Below are 14,450 nucleotides of genomic sequence, written 5' to 3'. Positions count from 1 at the left end.
TAGGTCATTAACCCTTCAGACACAGATATATGTGATCTTCATTCCTCTTTTAGGAAGGGTGATTCTGACAGGCACAGCTCGACCCAGGCAGGTGGAAGACACCCAGCAGATGAGCAAATATATGGTGGAGAAATGGGAGTGAAAGCAAAGTGAAGTTGTGGTTCAAGTGTTGTAGAGAGAGGCTGAACAAAGGCAGCAAGGACAGGCTGATGTGTGTGGCCTCTGCTGCTGCATGGGGCCATGGTGATGTCTGGCTTAGGCAGCTGCTGAGGGTCATGTTTGGGAAACCAAAGTCTGTGTTGATGTCTGTGGTCCCTGTTGCCACCAAAGGCCACACAAATGCCCGGGTTCTCGGGGTACCACATGTGGCCATGTTGGTGTCTGAGGGACATGCTGCTGCCAGGACCACACAGATCTGGGTCGCCTGTGCAGCCACCTGGGAACATGGTGTTGTCAGGCTTGGGCTGTCAAGGGGTCATGTCTGGGGTTCTATGGCCTTACTTCAGCCAGGATTAGTGTTGATGTCCATGGTCCATGTTACCACAGGGAGGTGGGGCATTGAAGGAACGTGTAAACTGTAGGTATTGAAATCCAAGGCCATGCTGAGTCAGCTCTGCCCTTCACTGGCCCTGAGATAGCTGGACCTGCCCTTATAGGAGAGTTCCTCCATCCCCACACTCAGAGAGCTAGCCCCACCCTCACCACAGGTATGAGAACACTGACTTCGATGGCATGGGTGCAGGAGAACTGGTCCCACCCCTCACCCAAGAGGAACTGTTCCTGTAGAGACTCCAACTGACCAACTGTTATCACTCAGGCCCACATCCAGTGCTTTGAGTTGGCCAACCCCAACATCCATCCAATCAATGACCTGCGAGAACACATGAAGGGACTCTTCCTATGGAACCAAAATCTCAGGATCTCCTTGACTCTGGGCAACAGCAGGACATCCAAGAGGAGTTTTGGTGAAGGTCCAGTATTGATAGTATACCAGAAGTCAAAGACCTTGAACCAGACTAACAACTCATTACAATGAACATTTGCAAATAAAGCTGTTGGGACAAACGGATATACTGCGTGATTCATCACAGCTCCCAATGCCACTAAAATGAATAAAGAGTTGATGGAGAGGCAGGAAAGACAGAGGATTAAAGTGGGTGTTTTCTTGGTATTTTTATTTATTTATTTTTAATTTCCTATTGGTGGGGCACTGCAAGGGTGAAGGGTGGATATGGAGGGACTGAGAAATGAGAAAAATTGGGGTGCACGATGGGAAATTCACAAAAAAATCAATAAAAATTATGTTTAAAAGGAAGGGGGTGATTCTTAGGAACATTCAAATTTGAAAAAGTGAGGATGGAGGGCCATACCTTTCCTTGTCATTGACTTATGATGGGTTTTAGTGTGAACTCCAAATGAAAGGTGGAAAAAATACATAAACTCTTGAATCGTTAGATATTCTGTGGCACAAAATATCCAGAATTGTCAAACTTTAAGGGTTTTCCTGGATACCACACATTCCTCCTTATATTTGCTGTATGTTTTTGTGTCGATGTGTATGTATGTATACTTTTGTGGTGTGTGTGTACATGTATGTTTACATGTGTGTGCTGGGAGGAGATGAGGGAGTGTTCTTGGCAATATTTAGGAGAATAGAGGTTGACATTGGAATGTCTTCATCATTAGTCTCTTTTTCTTGACAGTGTCCCTCACCATGTTGACTAGATTGTGTGGCCAGTGATCCCTAGGCCAATCCCTGGCCCTAGCCCTGGGATTGCAGGCATGCTCCATCATTCTTGACTTTTCTGTGAGTATTGGGATCTGAACTTAGGTCCTCATGCTTGCAAAACAAGTGCTTTACCCACTTGGAGGATCTCAAACTGCAGCCATCCAGGTATGAACTGTTAGGAACAAGCAACATCAGCATCTGCAGGCCTAGGGATGAGATAAGAAAGCTCAAGTATCTCAGTTATCAAAGTCATTTTACAGTCTATCTCAGTGTTTGTTCACACCCCCAGGTGTGACAGTATAGATCGCTCTGTACTCATCTTCACATTAAATTTTAACTTACTGCTTCGTAGATGAAACTGGGGTTTTGAATCTATTGAGATAATTTCTTTTGGAAAGAATAGTAAGTATCAAAATGTGATTTCTGCCAGGACTCTAATCCTAGTTTCTGGCTAGTTATTCTTCCACGATTTTTGGGTGCTTTGGAGTTGACGAATTTCAGTTGATGCGCCATTCTTTTCCCCTTTTTTTTTTTGAAGATACAGATCAATTTATTTATTTTTTATTTTTTTCAGTTAGACTTGTTTATTCAAGTATCCGAAAACACTCTTTCCACTTCCTCCCCTCCTCCCAATACCCTCCCTTTCCCCCTACTCCCTCTCCTCCTCCCTCACTATTTCCAAGAGCAGTCAGGGTTTCCTGCCCTGTGGGAAATCCAAGTTCCTTCCCCCTCCCTCCAGGTCCAGGAAGGTAAGCAACCAAACAGGCCAGGATCCCAAAAAGCCAGTCCATGCAGACGAAACAAGACTCAGTGCCATTGTCAATGGCTTCTCAGTCTACATTTGGACCTTGGAGGCTCAGTCAGCCCCCATGTCAGCCACATTCAGAGAATCCGGTTTGATCACATGTTTGTTCAGTCCCAGTCCAGCTGACCTTGGTGAGCTCTCATTTGATCAGTCCCCTTGTATCAGTAAGTGAACTCACCCTTCGCGGTCTTGACTTCCAGTGCTCCACTGTGGGTCTCCGTCTCTATCTTCATCCATCGTCGGATGAAGGCCCCCTCTGATTTTGCTTTCCTTGCTCACGATCTCCCTCCCTCTGCTTCTCATTTGGGCCTAGGGAGTTAAGTCCAGTGTTCCAATATGTGTCTCTGTCTCTATCTCCATCCATCGCCATATGAAGGTTCTGTGGTGACATGCAAAATATTCATCAGTATGGTTATGGGCCAAGGCCGGTTCAGGCACCCTCTCCTCTGCTGCCCAGAGTACAATCTGGGGACCTCTCCTTGGGCCTGGGAACCCCTCCAGAATCAAGTCTCTTGCAAACCCTAAAATGGCTCCCTTATTTGAGATATAAACTTCCCTGCTCCCATAACCATCCTTCCTCCCTCCCCCCTCCCATTCCCCCAAGCCATCCCCAATCCTTCCCCTCTCCCCTCTCCCTAACCATCTCCCCTTACTTCCACCCCCCCCACTCCCGTGCACCCAAGTTTGCCTGGCAATCTTGACTACTTCTAATATCCAGGAGGATAACTATAAGATTTCTTCAGGTGTATCTGAAGTAGAGAAGATAAACTTCGGCTGCAGAGACCACAGGAAATAATGTAATTAACGAAGGATTATTTCACTAAAAACATTGAAAATTCAACTAGCAGTGTATACCTTTAGTCCTAACATTGAGTAGCAGAGACAGGGCAGATCTCAATAAGTTTGAGGCCAGCTTAGTCTACATAGAGAGTTCCAAGACAGCCAGGGCTACACAATGAGACCTTGTCTCAAAACCAAAATCAATAAATGAACAAGCAAATGAATCAATTAACAAATACATAAATAATTAGAATCAGCAACAAGAAAAAATAATAATCTTTCGATTTAACTTTCTGAATAAGACAGGTATTTTTGTTTTGTTTGGTTTTGTTTTTAAGAGGGTGGGACATTTGACAAGGGAGGGGTGGTTAGGAAACTACGAGGCCATCATATAAAATAAATGAAATTTAAAACCCTGATGTGGCTAAACTGGAGCAGCCATCCTGACACCTGACACCTAGGAAGAACCTAGAGTGTTTCAAAGAGAATATTGAACAATGCCAATTAGTGCTACAGAGCAACTCTAGAAAGGTGTACTTAGCAGTCAGAGGATACGCACAAAAGTGTTGTTCCTTAGTGTGTCACATACGTACTCACAAAAGCAACGTTTTCTCAGGGACAAGCGTTAACTGTGTTTATTCTCCGGAGTTGAAAAGGACAGAGAAATCCATTGCCAGATAGGATGTCATTAGAATACCATTTGTTAAACTGCATCATACAGATTATTAACCTTAGGGCACAGCCTTGTGCCTTTTCTATACCAAGTAGTGTGTGAACAATCCTTTTCCTTTCCCCAGTTTTTTTTTTTTCACTTCAGTTATAGACCCTGTTTCCTTTGAAGTTCACTGCCTTTGACAACTTTATATATCACTTGATTATTAACCTCGCACAGAGAACGTGGCAGAAAGATATGGGTCCCTGGGTCGTTTGTTAATTTCTACAGTGCAGCCTGAGCAAATTTAAATCCTCTCCTGGGGAGTCTTCTTGGTTCTCAGTGTCACCTCGACAATTTAATGAGAATATAAAAAAATATGAAACCTTTTAGGTTTTCAGAACACAAGTGTGTCATAAGGTAACACACTGTCCCAAAGTGCCTTAAATCTCCTACCTGCTTAGCTTTGCAAAATGCACTCTGCTTTTCCACACACCAAAATGTTGACAACCTCACAGAGTAACGTTAATATTTAGAATCTTATTTTTGCTTCAGGAGGTCCACTCTAGTGCTGGGGGTAACTCCATGTTGTACAACTTTAAGTTGTGTATGCCTTGAGGATTACACTTTCTGCTTTTAATTCATTGCCGTGAGGCAATTATTTTTGTTGGCTTTCCTATATGTTAGAGGTTTATTCATTTCAAGTTCACAAATAATTCATGAAGCCTCATGAATATGCATATTCTATCTTATGTGGTAAAACATTATTAATCACCTTTTCCTCGGAGTAATAGACTAAATAAAGTGCAATTTCGAAGGAATAATGGATTAGAAAGTTTAGGATTTGCAAAAAGTAATATCTGTCTTTCTGGGCTGTTTAAGGACATGCACTGCAGTAGTCCAGAGCAGAGGTCATTTCTCTAATATTTGTTGTGCCACGTATGATTAGTCATCGTTCCCCCACTGGTATCTGTTGTTCTGTGTAAATAACAAAACCAAAGCTGTAAAATGGACAAATAATTAAGCCTAGGAGAAAAATGCAAAATGAAAGTATGATATTATTTATACATATGCTTGTAGTGTCTAAAGTTATTGTTTTAGGCGGCTTGCTCGTTCCCGGCTTCCCAGACTCGAAATAACCACTCAGAAACTGTATTATTTAAATCACTGCTTGGCCAGTCGCTTAAGTGTATTGTTAGCTAGCGCTCATATCTTTGGTTAACTCATGTTTATGAATCTGTGTGCTGCCACGTGGCTGTGACTTACTGGCAAGGTTTTATCTGGCAGCTTGCGTCTTTCCCCTCTGGCGGCTTCCAAGGCATCTCCTGACTCCTTCTTTCTCCCAGCATTTAGTTTAGATTTTTCTCCTAGCTCCATTCTGCCCTATCACAGGCCAAGACAGTTTCTTTATTCATTACACAATAAAAACAACACATATACAACAGAATTTTCCACATCGCAATGTAGCCTACTATCTTCTAAAGAAGCTATATTTACTGTAAAAATCATCGTGCTTCTATATGAAATACATATCTGGAACTAAAACTCTATTATTATAGTTGTGAAGGATATCTGTCCTAGTACCTGTAATTATACCATAGAACTCTTACCTAGGAGTAAAGATTTAATAACATCTCGTAAAAAGGATAAAATTTGTTTTTCTTTTGTTTTGTTGAAATTTGTTTTCTGATTAGCTATTCAAAGTTGAAAGGGTAAATGTGACTTCTATTACTTTGATTGCTATTAACCTTAAATAGACCCACATAAATACACATTATTGCACATAAACAGCTGTATAAATGGCATTGTAGATGTATATTGGACTTTAGTGTTCAGGAGAACAGGAAATATTTTCATTGAAACATATTTACAACCTTACCTGTTACCTTCTCAAAAACTACCAAATCATCAGTTTTTATCCAGTGGCAACGCAATGTAGCCCTGTTATTTTTTTTAAAAAAACAATATCCAATACCAGCTTGTTATCTTCGTTCAGCTGCTATTCACTAATTGTCCAGAGCAAACGTGGAAGACTCACAGCGCTTGTCATTGCTATGAGAGTTTCCTAACTTCAGTTGCTCAGTCCTCCCACTTATTTTTAACAAGCTAAAGAAATTTTCCCAGTCTGGAAACCTTCTTCTTTCAATAACTAATAAGAAGTCTGAAGCAGAATTGCTGCCTCAAGACTTCACAAGGCTAAAACTCTTAGGATTCTTCAAAGGGTATCATAAATAGAACCATCTGAATTTTGTTTAGGTAACTAGAGACATAAGGACACTTTGGGGATAAATACACTCATACAACGTTCTTTGACTTCCTTCATTCCCTTCTCTCTCTCTCTCTCTCTCTCTCTCTCTCTCTCTCTCTTTCAATCCTTCTTTGTAAATTTCTCAGGAAATTATTAAAGGATTTACACCTAAAAAGTTATTGTCCAATAGAAGCCTTTAAGATTTTTTTTAACCCCCTCTGTAATCCTCTGTGTTCTAGGAAATAAGCAATTAGATGGGCAAGTAGCTAGCATTTTTAGAAAGTTTCCATAAAGTGTCTATTATAGAGTGTTTTAAGCTTATGGTGACTCTCTATCCCATCTGCTTGGAACCATCAAGGAGGGGGATAAACAGCTCTGATGGTTATATTTAAAATATAAACTGGAAACATACAGAGTAATGTGTTAAGATATCATTTTGGATCTGGGGAGGTAGCAACGTCACTAATGAGAAAGAAAAAAGCTTTCATCACTTAGGAGGTTGTTATTAAACATGTAATAGTAGTAGAGTTATTCAGCTGACTGGGTCATTAACGGCAACTTGACTTTTAATTCTGTTGTTTGGAACCGATACATTACACGGATTTGGTATTAGATTTTTGAACCATTTGCTTAAAGGGAAAGGTACCAAATGTATTCTTGCTTTGTGTTGGTACATCTAAACTGTAGACACCTCAAAAATCTTCAATTCGCTCACAAGTTTGTAAATTAGCAGAAGAAATTCCCTGTGAATTGAGGCTGAACAAGTCTTTTACGAAACAAACATCACTTGCTTTTAAAACAAATTGCAAAAAAAAAAGTTTTGTGTTTTTATATTCTCAGAGATGATTTTTATAAGATTGAAGTGATTTGCTTATTAGCTGTTGCTAACCCTTATTGTGTAGTGACTTCTAGTTCACGTTCAATACAATTCCCACCCCACCCCACTCTCACTTAGGGGAAGAATTTAGGTTTCTGTTATTTTTTTATAAGTGCAGAAAAAAAAATCTGACATCGTTATAATTCCAGTTCCTCACAGTTTTACAAAACCCTGGTTTCTTATCCTAATATTGAGGTCATTGAAAATGGAAGCTTTCAAGAATAAACCAACATCTCTGAGAAAGTCTCTGTGTAGTTTTGCTAAATTGATTTATATTCCTTGAGAAGTGCCTTTAATTTTGTTTAAGTACAATTTGGAATTTATATAGAGGTTCCTGAAATAACTGGTTATTTAAACTAATATAGTTACTTCTGGAATACAGAGGAATATACTCATTTTCCGGAAGTTATCCGATCTAACGTATATTCCTACCTAGTCTCTGTGTTCCCATAGCACCCTACAGAATCTGCCACTGGGCCCAATCCTATCTATTTCCTTTTGTGATGTTAAACTTCTGGACTTCCTTCTGTCCTATCACACTATTAGCAATTGAAGAAGATGATTTGAAAATTGTTATATGTCCTTTTGGTTTTGAAACTTCCTATGATTATGGAAAATTAGTGTTCCTCTGAAAACCTCCAACACCCCTCAGATGATAGGATGAGGATGTTCATCAGCATTTAGCCTGCTGCACCTCTTCCTCCTGACTCCTTGACTAGGACCATGCCAGCTCCTGAGAGATAGAGCAGTTTGGAAAGAGAATCAAGTTTGCTTTTCTGTCTCTTGGTTCATTCTTGGGTTTTGTTTTGTTTTGTTTTTTTCTCCTATTCTCCCAATCAGCTTGTTCATTTACTCTCTTGTCCACTCTGTTCAATTAATCTCTTGTAAGCCTGTTGGCAAGAGTTGCAGAAAGACATGAAAATCCACCATCTGAATCCAAGCAAATAATGAAACAATATCTGCTTTGGCAGAATAACTAAAAGTGTTGAAGAACTTTTAAAAAAAAAGCCACATATAAAAATATCAAGAGAGTTTAGTAACTGACCTAAGTTAATGACTGTTGGGGATGTCATGTACCTTCGTGTGCCTAACAAAACCTCTAGATTATTATGCTAAATATTACAGGGAAAGAAGGAAGGAAATAAATAATCTCAAAGTTGTGTGGGAAGGGATGAGAGGGTTGAGCAAGTAGCAGAGGACAGAATTGGGAGTGGGGTTGGATATGGTCAAATATTTGAAAACCGAATAGAACTTAAAACTATTGCATAATATCATAGTTTGGGAAACTAACATGGATTTTGTGACTATTGATTTTAGGAACCAATTTTAAGAGACTCACATGGATAATTGTGATTTTCCTCAAACAAAACATTGCTTAGCACCTGGCTTGTGTCTACACCACATAGTGTAGTAGCCTTTACCTGAATGCCACAGTGCTGTCCATTCCTATGTATTGTATAATCCTGGTACTAATGAGAACTGTTACGTGTCTCGGAACCTAGCTTTCTCGAATGCTTATCCTTACACCTAAAACACAAAGTCCCACCTCCACACTCCTGTTATAGCTCTGTGAAGCTTCCTACAGGGTGGGCCATGAGTCTATTTTGCATGAATGGAGACAGTTTTTGTTGGGTTGTCCTAATCAGAGTCATGTACACCCACGTGGAGAATCAGTCACGAAATCTGCCTTCCCTGTGTGCTTCCTCCCTCACAGACAACTTCTTGGAGCCCTTCTCTCCTACAGAAAGCATATAACCTCCTCACTTGTCCTAAATTTGTGTTCATATTTGATAGCATATAATTTCAAATTACAAATGCACACACATGAAGGCTGTCCTCATTCAGTATGAGATTATAGACACGATTTTAGCATTTGCTTTTCTTAGTCACAAATACCTCATAGACATTCTTCAAACCAACAGGTATAATTCTGACTTATTTCTTATGGTTGATGTCAATGGTTCATGGAATGGAGACGCTATCTCCACTTTGCATGATGCTCCAACCAATAAAATTCCCATGGGGTGTTGAGGAGATAGCTCACATAGTAAAAGGCTCGCCCCATAGAAGGAAGTTCCCAATTCAATCTTCTGGAACCCGTATAAAAAGTCAGGTAGTTGCTGTTGGTACTGCTTGGAACCTCAGGATAGAGAGGTCTCTCTAAGTGATCCCATGGGTTTGGTGACCAACAAGAGTAGTCAAACTGATTATATGAGTTCTAGGTCCAGAAAGAAACATCACCTATAAAAAAAAGTTAGAAGGCAGTTGAAGAAGGTGCTTAAGGATACTGGAGAGGTGGCTCAGTGCTTAAAGGGGCTTGATGCTGTTCCAGAGGACTTGAGTTCAGATCACAGAATCTGCATTGAGAGGAATGCAATGGTTTGTCACTTCAATTCCAGGGGATTTTCAGTGCCTCATCTGACCTCCTGAGGGTCCTGCACATACATGCTTTACACATACACATAAATAAACAAAAAGCAAATTGGAAAAGGAGACAACTCCCAAGGCTGAGCTTGGGCCTCCATGATACACAGGAGCAGGCAAGCGGGAGTGTGTGTACCCATATTTGGAGAGATTAATTTTGTTTTATAGCACAGTCCTAGTAGGTGAGGGTTCAAATACTATACTGATTTTTATTTTTGTGTGTGTGTATGTGTGGAGAGTTGCCCTATTATATCATGAAAACTCTGTAACCAGCTTCAGTTTTATTTTTGTTATCTAAGGACATTCCTTGCTGTGTTGTCTCTAACAGTGTGTACAACCATCTCCTTCAAAGGTGTGGTTGTTTTCTGGAGGTAAAATGGGAAATCACTGTTACTTTAATTTCCATTTCCTGAATCAGTAAGTTTGAGCACATTTCTTTTCACTTTTTTTAAAAAAAAACATTTATATATTTAGTGTGTGTGTGTGTGTTCACGGGAATCAGTTCAACAATGCTCTTCTTCCACCATGTGGATTCCAGATATTCACTGAGGTCTCGAGGCTTGGCAGTATGCATTTTTACCCACTTAGCCATAGTTCGAGTTCCAAGAAAATATTTTTTGATCTTTACTCATATCCTTTTCCTTTTGATTGGATTTCTGTGCATTTCCTGCCAATATTTACATAAACATAAAAGGTGTTGAGTTTTCAAAACACATTTACATGGAGGTCATTCATGATATTTTTTTCTGCCTTTTGTTGCAAGTAAATTTTATATAATAGAAATAAATACTACTTAAGTTATCCTTAATTAGGTGTGGGGGGTGAATGTGCGCCTATATGTACGTAGCTCCGAGTATGTCTTTGTAGATGCCAGAGGCCAGCCTTGGGTGTCTTTAGGCACTGTCCACCTTGATTTTCTGAGACAAGGTCTCTCACTGGAATTGTGGACTCACTGATTAGTCTAGGCAAGCTGGCCAGAGAATAGTACATTTCTGTCTTCCAGTGTTGAGATTACAAGCAGGTTCTACCATCCTCAGTCCTTTTTATGGCGATTTCTGGGGATCAATCTGAGGTCCTTATGCTTGCTTGGCAAGAATTCTACCCAAGCTACTGTCTAGCCTCAGGCTTAAATTTTAACCCAAACATAAACTTGGCAAATTTGTAAGAAATTAAGTGTTGCCTTAACCGTCTCGTCTCAGTCTCTGTTTAGATCCTAAAGGCATAGTATACCTTTATACTGTTTTGTGAATTGTTGTTTAAGAATTATTAGTTAAATATAAATTCACTATAAAATATGGAAAAATTCAGTGTAGAATATGGGAAACTATTTTATTGTTTGAAATTTCCTTTCTCTATTTTATAGGCCATAAACCTTTTTTTCCTATCCATTATTTTAAAATTTCTGTTCCAAATTTATTTTACTTGCTCTATATTTCTTTTCACCATATGGAGCTTGGAGATATTTTACAAGTAAAATGTCTCTTATACACACTAGCTTCCAATCTTGCCTATGAAGATTCCTATCACTTTACCACCAAATACTGGACTTCTTTTTAAAATTGATTTTGTCTTCTACATTTGAATCATGTATATCCAAATCACATGCATTGGCGGGTGGTTTTATACTTTTTTACATTTTTTCATAAATAGCTAAGATCCTAAATACTTACAGTATTTTCCAATAAATATAATTTCTATTGTTAATGTGCTTCATATTCTTTTCTATTTTAGAGTCCCCTACTTATCTATGGTGTTTCATCCAATAATACATCTGCTTTCATCCAATGACACATTAATGCAATTACAGGTTAACCTCTGACATTAAGACATGGTCTTCTTCATCATGGCCACTGTTCTTTACTTTCTTCTTACTCTTCAGTAGTATCTTTTTAAGGTAAACCTTAAAATATATTTATAAAATTTAGCTTGATTTCTTGTTGGCTTTACAATTAGAATTGCATAGAATATGTATTAATTTAAGAAGAGCAGGGTTTATGAGAGTAAGTGATATGTGTTCGTATTTGCTCAGATTCCATTTTATGTCCTATAATAAACTTTTTTATTCTCGTTTTGTGGTTCCTATTTCTTTCTTGCTGCATTTACTTCTAAGTATTTTGTATTTTTTAGTGTAGATGAAATAGCCGGTTTCTTGTTTGCATTTTTAGATGCATGTTTGCTTTATTTCTGATTTATTTATATGTCTTGCATGGCTTATGGATAGTACACATTTTCTTCCTTGTGAAAAATCTGAGATTAGAAACCAAAGAAGATATTTTTGATTCTAAAACCACAAAAGTTGTCTTTAATTGCACATTTCATCTTCACACTAAAAGACAGCTTACATTTTTAGCTTAGAGTTTAAAGCATGATAATATTTTTTTAGCATTTAAACTAAACACTTTGCTCCTCACTTGTACTCACATACGATGCTCTTAATCATTTCTCATTTTATTTGTTTGGGTCTTTTGCCTGTATCTATCACGTATACCATCTGCAAGCTTCAGGCCCATGGAAGGTAGAAAATGGCAGGAAATCTCCTGGGATTGGGGTTGCAAGTGGTTTTGAGCCACTATGTAGCTACTCGGGGATTAATCCCAGATCTTATGGATGAACAGACATTTCTCTTAACTGCTGAGGCATCTCTCCTGCCCCTTTAAGTCTCTTTGAGTTGTTATAACAAAATATTTTACTGGTCATCCACCATGAAAATCTTTCTCTAACCATTTTGGAGGTGGAGTATAAAAAGACTAAAATTCTGACATATTGGTGTCTGGTATAGACTACTTTCACATAAACAATATCTTCTGACTGTGTTCTCCAGGATAAAAGATTTAGCTGGTTTTCCTCGGTGTCTTCTATGAACATACTGAGTCCATTTATGAAGGCTCAGCTTTTACGATGTAATCATCTCCCAACATCGTCACTGCCCCCCAATATGGTCAACTTGGCAATCAGGATTTCAGCATTGGAATTTGGGGCTCATACAGGGAGACGATAGCACACACAGAAATATGCTTGAACACACTGTAAAACATTGCTACCACACTGATAACATCTTATATCGAGAGGAATAATTGGTGCAGGATAATTGTCTGTATTCTGTCAATCATGTTTTAAATAAATGCTGATTGTCCAGGCAGGAAGTATAGGCAGGAAAACCAGACAGGAAGTAGAGGTGGAGCAAAGAGAACAGGAGTATTCTGGGAAGCAGGAAGCGCCCCTCCCCCACGGATTCCTGCCCAGACTACCGAGAAGCAAGATGTAACCTGCCTGGCTGAGAAAGGTACCGAGCCATGTGGCTAACATAGATTAGAATAATGGGTTAATATAAGCTACAAGAGCTAATAAGTAGCCAGAGCTAATGGGCCAATCAGTTTTATAACTTACGGAGATCTCTGTGTGGTTTTGGGGTTTGCCAGCTGTGGGGAACTGGGCGGGACAGAAACCTCAACAAGCCGGCCCTTCATGTTACAAATAATGAGTATTTCTTCTTTGTCAAAAGCTATAGCTGCATCTTATGATTTTAATTATTCAATTATATTAAAGACTTTGTTTAAAACTTTAATTATGCCTATGTGCATGTGAGTGCAGTTGCTCAAAGGGGCCAGAAGAGGGTGTCAGATGTCCTGGAGCTGGAGTTACAAGTGTTTGGGAGCCATTTGGCATGGTGCTGAGAATCACTCTGGGCCTCTGCAAGAGCAGTGTGTTCTCTGAGCCACTGATCTGTCTCTTAATTCTTCTTATGCTTTTTAAGTGGTAGCCTAATTTGATATTTTCAACAGTAAAAACAACATTGTTTACAAAAATTTTTAAACATTTATGTCCACACATTTCCCAGTGCTGCTCTAAATGTCTTTGGAAAGTAGAGTTTGTGGCTCATAAAGAATGCAGTACCATTAATAACCAGACAGTTTCCAGGTTTCTGTATGTGAGAGAGAGAATCCCAGCATTCACACACATGCGAGTCTCCTTTGGATTCTGGCTTGCTTATGTTCTTTAAACTTAATCTTATTATGACCAAGTCCATCCATGGTATCACAAGTGACAGGATTTCATTGTTTATAACTAACTAGTGCTATATTATGTACTTATATCACAGTTGCTTTAACAGTTTTAGCAGTTTTTATTTTCAAAACTATATTAGAATACCACTTATATTTTTGCCCAAATGCCTGGAGATGTCTTATTTTCAAGTGTGAGACAAGTGTTCTTACTATTTTAACACAAGCCAATTTAATAAATTCTTTAGATAAATAGATGTGCATATATATATTCCATACAATTGGTTCTTTTCCCCTAGAGGACCCTAACTAGCATATGATCCTTTGGATCCCATATGTATTTTAGGATTAATTTCTTGCTAAATGAAGTATAATGTTGATATTTTGATAAGGATTGTGTTAAATATGTAGATATATTTGAACAGTATGGGTATTTGAACATTAATTCACAAATATGAAGCTTCTTGTCATTCCTTTGTGTACTCGGGTAATAAGGAGCTGTGAGGGTGGTAAAACTGGGGCTATTTTGAGCAACCCTTTATGTGAAGAGCTACACCTTAGAGTTCTGCAGCATCCCTGACAGCTTTGCTGTGGGGGCTGACGCCATTCACTCGGGTCACCATAACTTGTGAGCTTATGTGTCAAATACGCAAACCCAGTAGCCTTGTTCCAGCTCCAGCCCAGCAAATCCCTAGGTCATTCTGTTTCACACTGCTCTCTTTTGATCATTGTTTTGAAAACCCTCTACATATGCTATACCAAACTATGAATTCACCACTCGTTCCCGAGTGCGTTTATTTTATTTTTGTCTTTTCAACCCTGTGGCTGTAGGTATTACTGTGCAGGGAACTCAGATTCTGAAGTTCTGGTGAGACGACTAGAGAATTTATACTTCCTCATTTGAGAATGACCAAAGTCTACACATAGTATTGCT

General features: G+C 39.1%; 1 pseudogene; it reads left to right on the top strand.

Annotated features, from left to right (window-relative positions):
* Positions 1-275: 275 nt before the first annotated feature.
* Positions 276-14,450, top strand: part of LOC125408414 (CCAAT/enhancer-binding protein zeta pseudogene) — a 37,896-nt pseudogene continuing 23,721 nt past the window's right edge.

Source organism: Myodes glareolus, chromosome 9, assembly GCF_982192425.1.
Source record: "Myodes glareolus chromosome 9, mMyoGla1.1, whole genome shotgun sequence".
Lineage (NCBI taxonomy): Eukaryota > Metazoa > Chordata > Mammalia > Rodentia > Cricetidae > Myodes > Myodes glareolus.
This window is presented reverse-complemented; position numbering and strand designations above follow the sequence as displayed.